Raw genomic sequence first — 12,966 nt, 5'->3', positions numbered from 1 at the left:
GCCATGTTGTTTGACATTTGACCCAGGCCCCATTCATATGTTATAAGAGTTTTTCCATGCTGATCCTTTATAATTCCCCCTACCCCTACTTTCCCCGGATTGTTTTTTGATGCTCCATCGAACTGAAGGGTGATTCGCTTTTGTGCTAGAATCCATTGATTTATGTCTTCCTTGGTGCCCCGAAGTTTCCAATTGTTCCTTCTCTTGTCTGCTTTGAAGTGGGGTTGCTTGTTTTTGTCGTAACTTAGGCAGAATTTGTTGAACCAGTCATCCTCATCTTTTTGCCAACTGGATCGATCTGGAAGGGAGACAGAGTTGGCGCTTATTATATCTGAGACAAGAGCCATAGTTTTTGCCAAGGTGCGTGCTGGGTTTGGCTTCTAGTTGTTGAAGATACAATTGTTCCTGGTGAGCCAGATTTTCCAGCTGAGCGTTGAGGGAATGCATTTCCACAAGCGAATGATGGTGGCCTTGTTTTTCTTAGGATAAGGATAGCATTTCTCCCAGTTTTTGTGTAAAGTGGGAAGCTGATCGAAGGTCTCTCTTATTTTCAAAGGACTGATAAACTGATTCCAGCAGCTTTGGGCATAAGGGCAATCAAAGAAGAGGTGATGACTACTTTCCTCCTCAGCATGACAAAGGCAGCAGATTGAGGGACCAAGTATACCTCTTTTTTTAAGATTCTCGGCCGTGAGGATCTTGCCTTTGAGAAGAGTCCAGTTGAAAAACTTGATCTTTGGAAGGCATTCTGATTTCCACACTGCTGTACAGAGATTCCAATTACCTGTAGCGGAACTTGCCTGAAGAAGTTTGTACCCGTCTTTAACTGTGAAGTTTCCTCCGCTAGGGTCCCATATGAAACTGTCACCAGCCGCTTTGTTTATGGGAGCAGATCCTGAGAGAGAGGTCTTAAGGTCTACCCATTGGTCCCTGAGGTTATTTGGAAGCGGGAGGTCCTTCCAATCAAGCCAACTATTATGATCCCATAGGGAGATGTCATAAAGAGAGTTCAGATTTTTTGCTTCCATCCAAGTTTACAGGGTGCTGAATTTCTGGAGTAGATTTCTTGGCTTTACTCCCATGATTCTGTCTGTCCAAATATTTATTTCTTTACCATTGCCAGACAGTTTTGAGATGTGGTTTTTGAATTGAGGGAGAACTTTTTTGATGAGTTTCCAGACAGGTGTGCAAGGTCTTTCTACGATTGCTTCCGAGAGGACATTAGAATTCAGCCCATTGAGATATTTTCTTTTCATAACCTCCACCCACCAGGAGCCTTTTCCTATAAGCATTCTCCATATCAGCTTGAATCCCATAGCTTTGTTAGAGAGACTTGGGATTTTGATGGCTAGGCCCCCTTTTTCGAAGGGGAGAATAAATTGAACCCATCTGATTAGGCTGAATTTTTTTGAATCTTGCTTCCCTCCCTGCCAGAGGAAACTTCTCATAATTAATTCCATGTGCTTGTGGGCGCTGGCGGGAGCCAAGGTTACTGCATATTGATAAATGGGAAGGGCGGAGAGGATAGCCTTAATGAGGATAGTTCTGCCAGCCAAATTTAGCCAGGACAGCCCCCAGCTTTGGAGAAGTCCTCTCATTTTTTCTATGTGCTTTACCCAAATTTCGGACTTGACTATTTCTTTTGCTAAGGGCAGACCCAAATATGAGAAGTAACTCCAGTTTCTTTGCACTGGGATGTCCAGAATCAAGGAGATTCTTTGCATGATTTGAAGAGGAACATTCCAGGTGTATATCTTACATTTTTTATTGTTTAGCATTCCCCCTGAAGCTGCCAGGAATGAGTCCAGAGTTTTCTTGAATCTTTTTTCCATTAAGCTTGAGGCTCCCCCAATTAGAAGGGTGTCATCCGCAAAGAGCGAATGATTGATTTCTTTGATCCCTCTCTCTATACTAATCCCTGTGATCTCCTTTTGCTTGCGAAGTTTTTCCAAGTGGATGCTCAAGGTTTCAGCCATTATGATGTATAAGAATGGAGAGAGGGGGCAGCCTTGCCTCAGTCCCCTAGAGCTTCTGAAGTAGCTGCTAGGTCTGCCATTGATGAGGGGGGCGGTCCAAGGGTTAGAGATGCACTCCATGATGATGCTTATGAATTTGTTGGAGATCCCGAATTTTCTGAGGACGTCTGTCAAGAAGTGATGGTCAACCCTGTTGAAGGCATTTGCCATGTCCAATTTGATGATCATGCCTCTTTCTTTCCTGTTAATGCTACTGTGAATTGCTTCTTGTATCAAAATGACGTTGTCCGTGATTTGTCTATGAGGGACAAATCCGCCTTGATTCTCTGATATAAGATAGGGAAGGAGCTTTTTAAGCCTGTTGGCCAGGATTTTAGTGACTATCTTGTAAGAGACGTTGCATAGAGAAATAGGTCTAAAACGGTCAAAGGAGAGGGGATTGAGGTCCTTGGGGATGAGAGCAAGGTGGGAGGATTTAGTATTTTTCCCCATCTTGATTTTTTTTAAAACATTTTTTACCATCCTGACATAGTCTTTTTTTATTGTATCCCAATGATTCTTGTAGAAGGTGACAGTGAAACTGTCGGGTCCCGGAGCCTTGTCCAGCTGCATGCTGAAGGCCGCCAACCTGATCTCCTCTTCTGAGACATCCTGGTCCAATTCTCTGTTTTGCAGATCATAAATTTTAATCTCGACTGGTCTGAGGAAATCCGTGTTGTTTGAAGTCTGTGGGCTGCTGATAATAGTGCTTTGAAATGTCTGTGTGCTGCCTCTTTGATTAGCTCTTGATCACTGATCTCTTTCCCCTCTGCCATGATTTTGTCGATTTGGTTTCTGGCACGTCTGATCTTTATGTTATTGTGAAAGAAGGAGGTGTTTTTATCTCCAGCTCTGAGCCAGAGACACCTTGATTTCTGTCGTTGTTCTTCTTCCTCCACTCTATTTTCCCTGTATAGTTCCCTGTACATTTCATTTTCCTGAGTTTGGTCTTCCTTTGTGGATTGATTATTCTCTTTTTCCTGGTTCCACTGTTCCAACTGCTTATGAAGATCTGCTCTTTTTTTGTTTTCCATTGCTGTGTTTGCTCTTGCCCACTGTTTTATGACTGTTCTTAAAGACTTTAATTTTGTTTCCCAAATGTAGTGGGGCAAGCCAATGACTTCCTTAGCCCACTGATCTTTGATAAGTTTACGAAAGTCTTCTTTAGAGTCCCAGGTTTTGTTGTATTTGAAGGGGAGAGGCCCCAAATTTCTTCCCTTGTCAAGGATCATGACCACGGGCTTATGATCTGAGGCAGAGGCATGGACAATTTTGTTTTTGACTGAGGAAAAGCCTGAGACAATTCTTTCATGTACTAGGATTCTGTCTAGTCTCTCTTTAATGTTGTGGATGCCAGCTCTTTTGTTGCTCCATGTAAATTTCCCGTTATAAGGGGGAATATCAATAAGGTTGTGGGTTTGAATTATCGCTTCCAGAGAATCTCTTGAAGGGTCAGCGAGGAAGTTCCCACCTAGTTTTTCCTCAATGTTCCTTATTAGATTCAGATCTCCACCCATAAAAATGTTCCTATCTTGAGCGGACTGCAAATCTGAGTTTATTGAGTCCCAGCAAAGGGCTTTATCCCTGTAGTGGTTCGGGGCGTAGATGTTGTAGATAGTGTAATCTTCTTTTGAGACTCTGTTTTTAAGGTCTGTTCTTACCCACCAATTGCAAGAATTTTGGTTGGTAAGGTCCCATTTGTTCTTGTTCCAGAGAGTTCCTATGCCTCCTGAGGCACCTGCTACACCTATTGCTATACTTGTAAAACTTTTGTATCTTTTGATATGATTCTGGAAGTCTTGTTCAGATATTTTGGTCTCCTGGATGAGGAAGAGGTCTGGCTGATCTTGATTGATTAGATCCCGGACTGCATTTGATTTTAGGGAGGAGCCCATCCCCCTGCACTTCCAAGAGACCAATATCATCATTTACCACTTTTTGGGTGAGCCCCGCTCCTCTCCTTTGTCTTTTCCCCACTTCTGTTTTGTTTGTCCAGGTATGTGTCCATCGGTTGCTGAGTTCCAGTGGCCATTTCTTTCGCTGTTGTTTCGTCTCTAATTTCTTTGTTCGACTTCCTGCCTGCTTTTCTCGGAGGATCAGAGGAGAGGCTAGCTTCTTTCAATTTGTTTCTGGTGAGGATTCGCTCAATGGTTGGGGGGGGAGAGGACAGAGGCAGCGAGGGCGAGGGGATGACTGCGAGGGCAGTGGCTCGGGGAGATGCGGGGGGGGATAGGGGATCTTCGACTGACAGGGATTCAAAAGGGTTGGAGGATGAGGGGAAGGGAGGGGCTGAACTGGAAGGGGGAGGAGGAGGGGCATTTAGGGTTTCCGGAGGAGGCTTGGAACTAGGACCTTGCAAAGGGGTAGATTTCTTCTTTTTTACTTGCTCCCAAGAGCCTTCGGAGGTTTCAGCATTTCCATTAGACTCATTTATTTTTAACTTGCTACATCTATTTGCAAAATGTCCATATTCGTGACATACCTTACATTTGAAAGGTAGTTGCTCGTAGTCTAGCTGTTGGATGTGTGTCCATTGATCTACTTTGATCTTGATGGCTTCCGGCAGGCCTTTCCCTAGATCGACTTCTACGCAGATCCTTGCACAAGCATGCATATTCTCCTTTGGTTCAGATCTGTCAATGTATTTGCCGACCGCGTTCCCAATAGCCTTTACTGATTCATCTCCCCAGCAGTGGAGCGGCAGATGGGGTAGACGGACCCAAACCGGGACAGCATTTGGGATGTCCATTTCCGGATCGAAGTCGGGAGACCATCTATTCAGGTAGAGGCCTCTTGAATCCATGAAATAGGGGCCATTTCTGAAGATAAGGTTCCTGTCCTCTTTTGATTCGAACAGAAAGGTGTAGAAGCCCCTTCCACAGAATATGATATCTATTTTTCCTTGTATTATCACATTCCAGTTACGTTCCACCCATTTTTGGACTGCTCTTGGCGAAGGCCAGAGGCCAGTGAACTGGCCAACGAGGCCTCTCTCAGCTAAAGCAATTGTGACCTTCCTCGGGAGGCTAGGAGGAAGAGATACTTCAGGGATTTCATCAAGTTTCTTGACGAACTTTGATGCAGATGGACGGATTCTTGTTGAGGTATTCTTAGGGATAAGAGATGCGAACAGTTTCTCATAGTCTTTCAAATCTGGGGATGATGGATCAGTCCCAGCCATGGATGCAAAGGAGAGCCAGCACGCAGATGAGCCAGGGAGAAAACGAAGGCTGAAGGGAGGGGCCCTAGAGCTGGGGTCGAGCAGGGGGCCCGAGAAAGACCAGAAGGCGGAGGGGAGCCCGGGGGGGGCGCAGAGAGGACAAACCCAGCAACGGGGCTGCCAGGCGGGGCCTGGAGTTCGAAGAACCAGTCAATGGCGGTCACGCGGGAACTCCGAATTCGAAATCGCCATGGTCCGTGGTGTGAGAAAAATCACTTAAGACATCATTCGCTGGCTTGTTGTCAATGATAGAATATTGACTTGGAATAATCTTAAAAAAAGTGGTTTTGTTGGCCCAGGAATCTATGTGATATGTATGAAAGGTACGGAATGTCCGGTACACCTTTTGTTATCCTGTTGTCATGCGAGGAAGGTTTGGGAAGGGTGTAGGGGGTTACTAAAATTAAAATATGTGGGGAAACATATTTCTCTCATTTCATGTATTAAGGCATGGTACTACAATAACATAAGGTTCAAAAAGCTGCCCTATTATATCATGTGAACCATATGGAAAAGTAGAAACACCATTATCTTTGATCACAAACTAGTGAAGGTTGGGAAGACATTCAATGATATGGGATCATTTAGGAAGAACAACATAATTCAGATGTGCAAATATAAAGTTGTGTGGCAAACATTTCGAGTTGGGTTCTTTGATGGGGTGAGTAAAAGGAGATTATGTGGGTATGGGGTAGTTATAGTCATAGATGTCGAAAGATATTTCCATTTTTGTTGGGAGGGAGGACATGGATCGAACAATAAGGCAAAGTTTGTAGCTTTACGGAGAGTATTAATTGTAGCAAAGTGGCTCGGAATCGATAAGATTAAGGTATTTGGAGATGCGAAAGCAATCATCGATTGTGTCAAAGACTATACCAATTTCTGTCGACCGATTTTAAACAACTAGATGAACAAAATTAGAAGTTTGGTAAGCATGTTTTAGAGTATACAATTTCAACACATTTATCAAGAGAAAAAATGGATGGCGAATCTGTTATCCAAGAGAGGGATTTCTAAGGATCCAGGTAAGTTCTAATTCAATGAATTTGCACAGGGAAAGTTGATAAATGTTGGAAGCATCAATTTTTCGTAGGAGGTAGAATTCAAATTCTGATTTCAAGACAAGATTTTTTGTAGGATATTTTGTTTTTTGATGAACTTAGTATTTATGATCCAAAATGGATCCAAAACACCCTCTAAGTCTTTAAAATAAAAAATTATCGCATAAGGAAAAACCTTACAAAAGGCAGAAAACACTATCGGGAGCGAAAAACATGAAGAAACAGTGGAAAACAGGCATATCAGAGGTCAAAGGAACGATGCACAGGAGCCATTGGATCTGGCTGATCAACGGTCTAGATCCGATCGGCATATCGCAATCGGCGGTGGCAGGCGAAGGCTATCGAAGGCTACCATATGAAATATGCGATAACGATTAGCACGGGTCAACAAGGACCGTTGATCAAGCGCGCAGATCGACGACCCAGGTTAACTCGCAATATCACAATTGACAGATTACAAAGGAGCGCTTACAAAAGGCCTGGGGTCTATGCAATATGCGATTGCGATCAATCGCATCGCAATATTGCACCAGAGTAATCCAACAAGACGGGGCCGATATGAATATGACTTGCAATAGCCAGACCCGATGGGGTTATAGATGATATTTAACATATTTTGAGATCTGGAAAACGACATTTTTCTGTGTATTTTGCATTTTCGCCAAATAAATGAAATACAAAGGAAATGTGCCCAATGCGATAAAACCGGACCCGATGGAACTTATAGATGCAAATATATAACATTTCAAGTCCGCCATAAAGCCATTTTGCGGGATTTTCAGTGTTTTAATGTATTTTTCAAATACAAAGGAAACCTCGGCACAGGGGCACTTGCGACTTGCGATAGCGATTATAGGCGGACCTGATAGGAGTATAGGGCAGATTTAAGGATATTTGAAGTTCGATAAATGGCATCTTGGCGAATTTTCTCGTGTTTTTAGTGTATTTCTCTGTGTAAACAGAGAACACTATTTTTGGGGATTTCAAAGGCCCAATGGTCCCTTCCGTTGCAGAACAGGTGGCCACCTTCCCTGAAGACGTTATGCCATGATTGGTTAACGCTCAGAGGGGATTTGAGCGGACAGAGGCTGGGAGCCAGAGAGCCCGAGAAGAGGAAACGAACAGACAACGCTGATTAGCTTAAAAGCCACAGAAAGACAGAAGACAAGTAGGCAGTACTGAGACAGAGAAAAAATAGAGACAGATAGTGAAAGAAAGAGTCTGTGTACTCAGAGAGGCTTGAGGGATTCAAGTAAACTCCTGCTGTTTTGTATTTGTGTGTTGAGACTCAAATTGAGCTCACATTTTGTAAAACTCTGCTCTTGAAAGACATAATAGAGAGGTCACCACTAAAGGCTGGACCAGGGGACATAGCCCAAGAGTTTTGGGTGAACTCCATATTAAACTTGCTATGTTATGTGTGTTTGTCTATTACGTTTCTCTAACTACTCAATTATCTATATTATTCGCAATCTTATCGATCTGTTGCATTAAGTAATATAGGCAAACCCATGCACACGAGTCTGTAATACCTTAATAATCTAAGATCTTCATTTTCAATTTATGACAAATTTTGAACATAAATACAAAAAATTATAACAGAAATAAGATAAATAAAATCAAAATTAGTAAATAATGAACAATTAATGCATAATCAAAATATATACCATCCTTTTTATAATGAAAAAAATAATATTTTTTTCACTCAGAAAAAACACTATTTTAAAATATGATATCACAAAACATTAAATCCGTAGAATTACAAATATTTCTTCAAAAAATTAATCTCTTTAACAAAGTCAAAATTAAAATAATTGTACGTTCACTATAAAAATAATAAATTGCCAAAAGTCAAACACTAACCAGTAAAATCTAAAATAAAAAATAATTTAACCATCTTCCAAATTAAAATATTTACCAGTAATAAATTTCATTTCATGTCCAGTGATTATAACAGTAAGGATCTTCCCTTCAAATTTGATTCCTGGTTGCAACCTTAAAAAAATAAAAGGAAAAGTGCATAACAGCGAGGGTCTTTAACTAATAGCATTAGTATATCATTCTAAATATAATAACATATCACTTGACGCGACAAAATAATTCCTTTTCCCTAAATTTTAAGCTGAAACGAAACCAAGTTATGGCGATCGTTTTATTGATCAGAATGAACAGTAATGATGATAGAACCTGTCTTGTGATACAACTTAACTGGTCCGGAGAAGATGGCTAATTGTGGCTGGAGAGTCTTCCCAGATTTTTTTTAGATATATGAAGACAGAGTGGCATTCACAGAGGAGATAGCAGAAACTAGATGACCGGGTGTTGCAAGCACTGATAGCTAATTGCGGCTGGAGAGTCTCTGTTCCAGATTTTTTTCAGAGATCTGAAGACAGAGTGGCATTCACAGAGGAGATAGAAGAAACTGGATGACTGGTTGTTGCAAGCACTGATAGCTAATTGCGGCTGGAGAGTCTCTGTTCCGGATTTTTTTCAGAGACCTGAAGACAGAGTGGCGCTCACAGAGGAGATAGAAGAAACTGGATGACAGGGTGTTGCAAGCACTGACATTGCCATTTCACTGGCACTACCGCTGCCGCTGGTACTGCTTTCAAAGCTTTCCAAAGATTTAGGAGCAGGTGGTTTGTCCATAGGAAAAATGCCCTCCAACATCTGGACAACTTTCCCCATAGTTGGCCGCTGTGAGGGGTGCTCCTGGATACACCAGAAGCTAACTTGAAGTGCTCTGTTTACCTCATCAATATTCAGATCTCTACCAAGCTTCTCATCTGTAATGTTTAAGATGTTTCCACTTTCAAATTCCTCAAACGCCCACAGTGAGAATTTCTTTCTCCTTGATGTCAAGGTATCAAAATTCCTTTTACCGCTGATGATCTCCAGCAAAACCATGCCATAACTAAAAACATCGGACTTGGTAGTGATGGGTAAATTGGCAAGCCACTCTGGAGCCAAGTATCCTCTGGTGCCCCGAACACTAGTCATTGAGCGCTTGCGATGACCTTTGTGACGGATGAGCTTCGACAACCCAAAGTCAGAAACCTTTGCACTGAAATTATCATCTAGGAGAATGTTCTCAGGTTTAACATCACAGTGAACAATGCAATCTCTGCACTCTTCGTGCAAGTAGGCGATGCCCCTTGCAGTTCCTAGTGCTATACCGAACCGCTTATCCCAATCTAGTATCCTGGATTGGTCTGAAGAAGAAAAAAGGAATGTGTCCAGGGAAGAATTTTTCATGAATTCATAAACCAGTAATCTATGGCGACCTTCTGAGCAAAATCCGATTAGCCTAACCAAGTTCAAGTGATGAGTACTGCTGATGTTTGCCACCTCCATACGGAATTGTCTCTCCCCTTGTTCAATCCCTTCCAGCTGCTTTACTGCGACTATTGTCTTGTTGGGCAATTCTCCCTTGTACACTGTTCCAAACCCTCCTGAGCCCAACTTTTCCATAAAATTCCTTGTTGAGTGCTGAAGTTGCTTGTAGGAAAACTGAACTGGAGATCCCGAGGTATATTCCAGAAGCGTATATTGGGATGGTAGCTGCCCCAATCTAAACCTCGGATTATTTTTACAGAAAATAAACCAGATGCATATCTCGATAGTAATCAAGGCAATAATAGGTCCTACAACTGCCCCTACAATTCGAATGGCAGATTCTTTGGTTGAGCCCAAGAATATAATTGCAGGGGGTGGCGTTGCCAGAGGACGACCTTGACCACATACCTTTACATAAGATGTGCTTGGAATGGCAGCTGATTGATAGGCACTTGTGAAATTCTCGGTCTTCATTCGGCAAGTGCCCGAACCATCCGCCATGAGTGTAGATGCAAAACAGAATGGATTCCTGAGGCAGTTCTCCCTACAATCTGTTATACCCAAATTGAATATCTCTGATTGTGACTCTGATTCTGGAGGATATGAGAAGAATTCAGTATTGTCCAATACAACCATGCTCTGGTTACTACACCCTGCAATGTCCTGCACTCTCCTGCACCCTTGTGTGGAATCCTTGGGATCTATGGGAACGAAATCTGCAGATGGGCATGTGCAGTACGAGGCTGTGTCATTGTGAACGCACACCCCATAGTTCCCACACCATCCATACACTTTGCATTGGTCTTCTACTGCGCTCCAGCCCAGCTGCCATGTTCCAGAGCTTTTAACCCACCCATAGGACCTCAAATTCCCATCTGATTCAAGCTTGATCCTTCGCAATGAGATCGAGGCATCAGTGTAATCGCTGCTGTATGCCATCCAGACCTGATCACTAGAAGAATTGGAGAGTGTAAAAATTCCTTGATTGCTCAAACGTGCTCTGAAGCCATTAGGGGAACCCTGATTCCAGTATGTGATGTTGTTCTTCCATTTCAATGTGAAATTCCCACTGGGCTCCAGAGTCAATGAATAAACATACATGCGGAGGCTCTGTCCCACATGGAAACTTTGATTCACCAAAAGGGTGTCAGTAGGATTGGCAAAGCTCTCCCAAACGCTGCTGGAAGTGCTATTCTTCACTACAAAATTGCCATCGTCCTGCATGACCGCAGACGATACGCTTTGGTTCGCAGTATTGGTTTGCCACACCGTGGTGTTGAGTCCACTGTGCAAAACGAGGTTGCCATCAATCTGGAAATCAAAGGAAGCTCTGTCAGCCACTCTGATACCACCATTCCCACCTGCAGTCCACACCATAGTGTCAATCATTGAAATGCCCAGAACATGTAACCCATCATTTCCAATTGGGTGAAATCCAAATTTGAAGTTGCCATTTGGGGATTCCCAAAACTTTTGTTGCCGTGAGAAGGAAGGCTTAAGGCTGGACCCTGGCTCCACTGCTCCATCTACACATTGAATAATAATAATATATATTACAGATATTGGGATTAACATAATTATGCCACACTGTTGCCTTGATTATAATCAGTGAAACAGGTAATTGGTGATCCGTCAGCCACAATTAGAACATGGGTGCCTCTTAAATTTTGAGTGATGCCATTCTAATCTCTACACTGCATTGAAGTAACAGATAAGCAATAAGCAACTGTAATAATCATTAAACAGCGCAACCAGGTAACAGATAACCAACAAACCAAGCTTTACCGAACATGTTTGCTTGTTTAAGATACATATAATAGTTTAACTAGTTCAAAATCTCTACACTTTTATTCAATTTCGAACTGTGCAACCATGTAACAGATAGCATGGGTGTCTGTTCAACCTTAACAGATAACCAAGAAACCACAACCAAAACTTGGGTGTCTGATAAACAAATTCTATGTCCCCCAACTCCAACCCAAAAGCAAAACCCAACCTGTCTAACCCTCCTGTAACAAGATATATGGCTGCTCTTGGATTGCCCAATTAAAGAAACCCATACCCAACTCCAAATCAAAACCAAAATCCAACATGCCTAACGCTCCTCCTGTTAACCATATATATGTCTTCTCTTGGGAATCTAAAAAGAATTTCCATTTGATTCTAAGGCTAAGCTAACTCAAAATCAAAATCAAGAACCAATCTGCCTCACCATCTTCACCCTTGTTCTGTGAGCAGATATATGGCTATTTATTTCTATTTATAATGGAAATTGGTGTGCCACATACCATAATTCTTCTTCTTCCGGATCTACTCACTGATGACTGAATCATAAGCGTCCACTGGCGTAGCAATCTCGCCGTTGTTGCACAGCATTGAATTATTGGTTTCGCCTTCGCCACTCACACGGTTTCATGCAGTCAAAATGTGCAGCGTTTAACATACGTCGAAATTGAAATTTATGAGATATTCTTTGATGGTTTGGTAAGTTTCAATTCAAAATTGTACAAGCATTTAATGTACATTTGAATTGAAATTTATCTTCACATAGGTTGCTGTTTTATTTTTACTGAGGTGAATCCGTAATTTGTTATCTCTGTAAGGGAGTTTTATCAAGAAACTATTTTTAAAAATTTATTATAAAAACAAGTCATATATATATATATATATATTTGAAATTAAATTTAAATAAAAAAAATAAAAAATAAAAACAAATTTTACTTTCAACCACTCAAATCAGTTACCTAGAGCTATCTTACATTTTTTTCTGTAATCTCAACCACTCAAATTACTTAACCTAAAACTATCTTACATCTATTTTATAATTTATCTTGAGTTCAATTTTTTTTATTATAGAATCCCAAATTGTATAATCCAACTTTATTATGGAATCCCAAATCTGATAATAGATATATTGGAAACCAACTTTTTATGACGAGTTAGTTTATCAAATAGAAAGCCGGGTTGATAGAAATGTTTTATCACCTGCAAAATATGGTTGATAATGAAAAGGTAATTTAAAAGGCATCATAAAGTCAATAATAATTAAAACATCTGTAATTTTTTAATTTACTAAAAAAATAAGATAATTGATTATTAAAATTAAAATTAAAATTAATGGAATGTAATTAAGTATTATTTAAAATAATAATAAAATAATTAGTCTATATGATGTGATGTGATACATGTCTATTAGGTAAAAAGAAAGTATTTGTTTCTAAAGATTTTAGTTTCTCAGAAAGTATCTGCTTCCCAAGACTTTAGTTTCTTTTTCTTTTGATGAATTAAATTTAATTATAAATTTAAATTAATAAAATGTGATTAAGTATTAATT

The 12,966-nt window shown here is 40.9% G+C and overlaps 1 pseudogene across 2 annotated transcripts; it reads right to left on the bottom strand.

Annotated features, from left to right (window-relative positions):
• Positions 1-8,331: 8,331 nt before the first annotated feature.
• On the bottom strand, positions 8,332-12,101 carry LOC149163885 (G-type lectin S-receptor-like serine/threonine-protein kinase At1g34300 pseudogene; annotated as a pseudogene). 2 transcript variants are annotated; one of them, XR_016260189.1, is made up of 2 exons: positions 11,921-12,101; positions 8,332-11,158 (listed from the first exon to the last, which is right to left on the bottom strand). The product of XR_016260189.1 is annotated as a G-type lectin S-receptor-like serine/threonine-protein kinase At1g34300 pseudogene, transcript variant X1 (transcript). The 2 variants fall into 2 exon arrangements; XR_016260190.1 differs by having other exon boundaries at positions 8,332-10,993.
• Positions 12,102-12,966: the final 865 nt, after the last annotated feature.

Source organism: Pinus tabuliformis, chromosome 5_1 (genome assembly GCF_031772625.1).
Source record: "Pinus tabuliformis cultivar Carrire ecotype Pingquan chromosome 5_1, CPIR1, whole genome shotgun sequence".
Classification (NCBI taxonomy): Eukaryota; Viridiplantae; Streptophyta; class Pinopsida; order Pinales; family Pinaceae; genus Pinus; species Pinus tabuliformis.
This window is presented reverse-complemented; position numbering and strand designations above follow the sequence as displayed.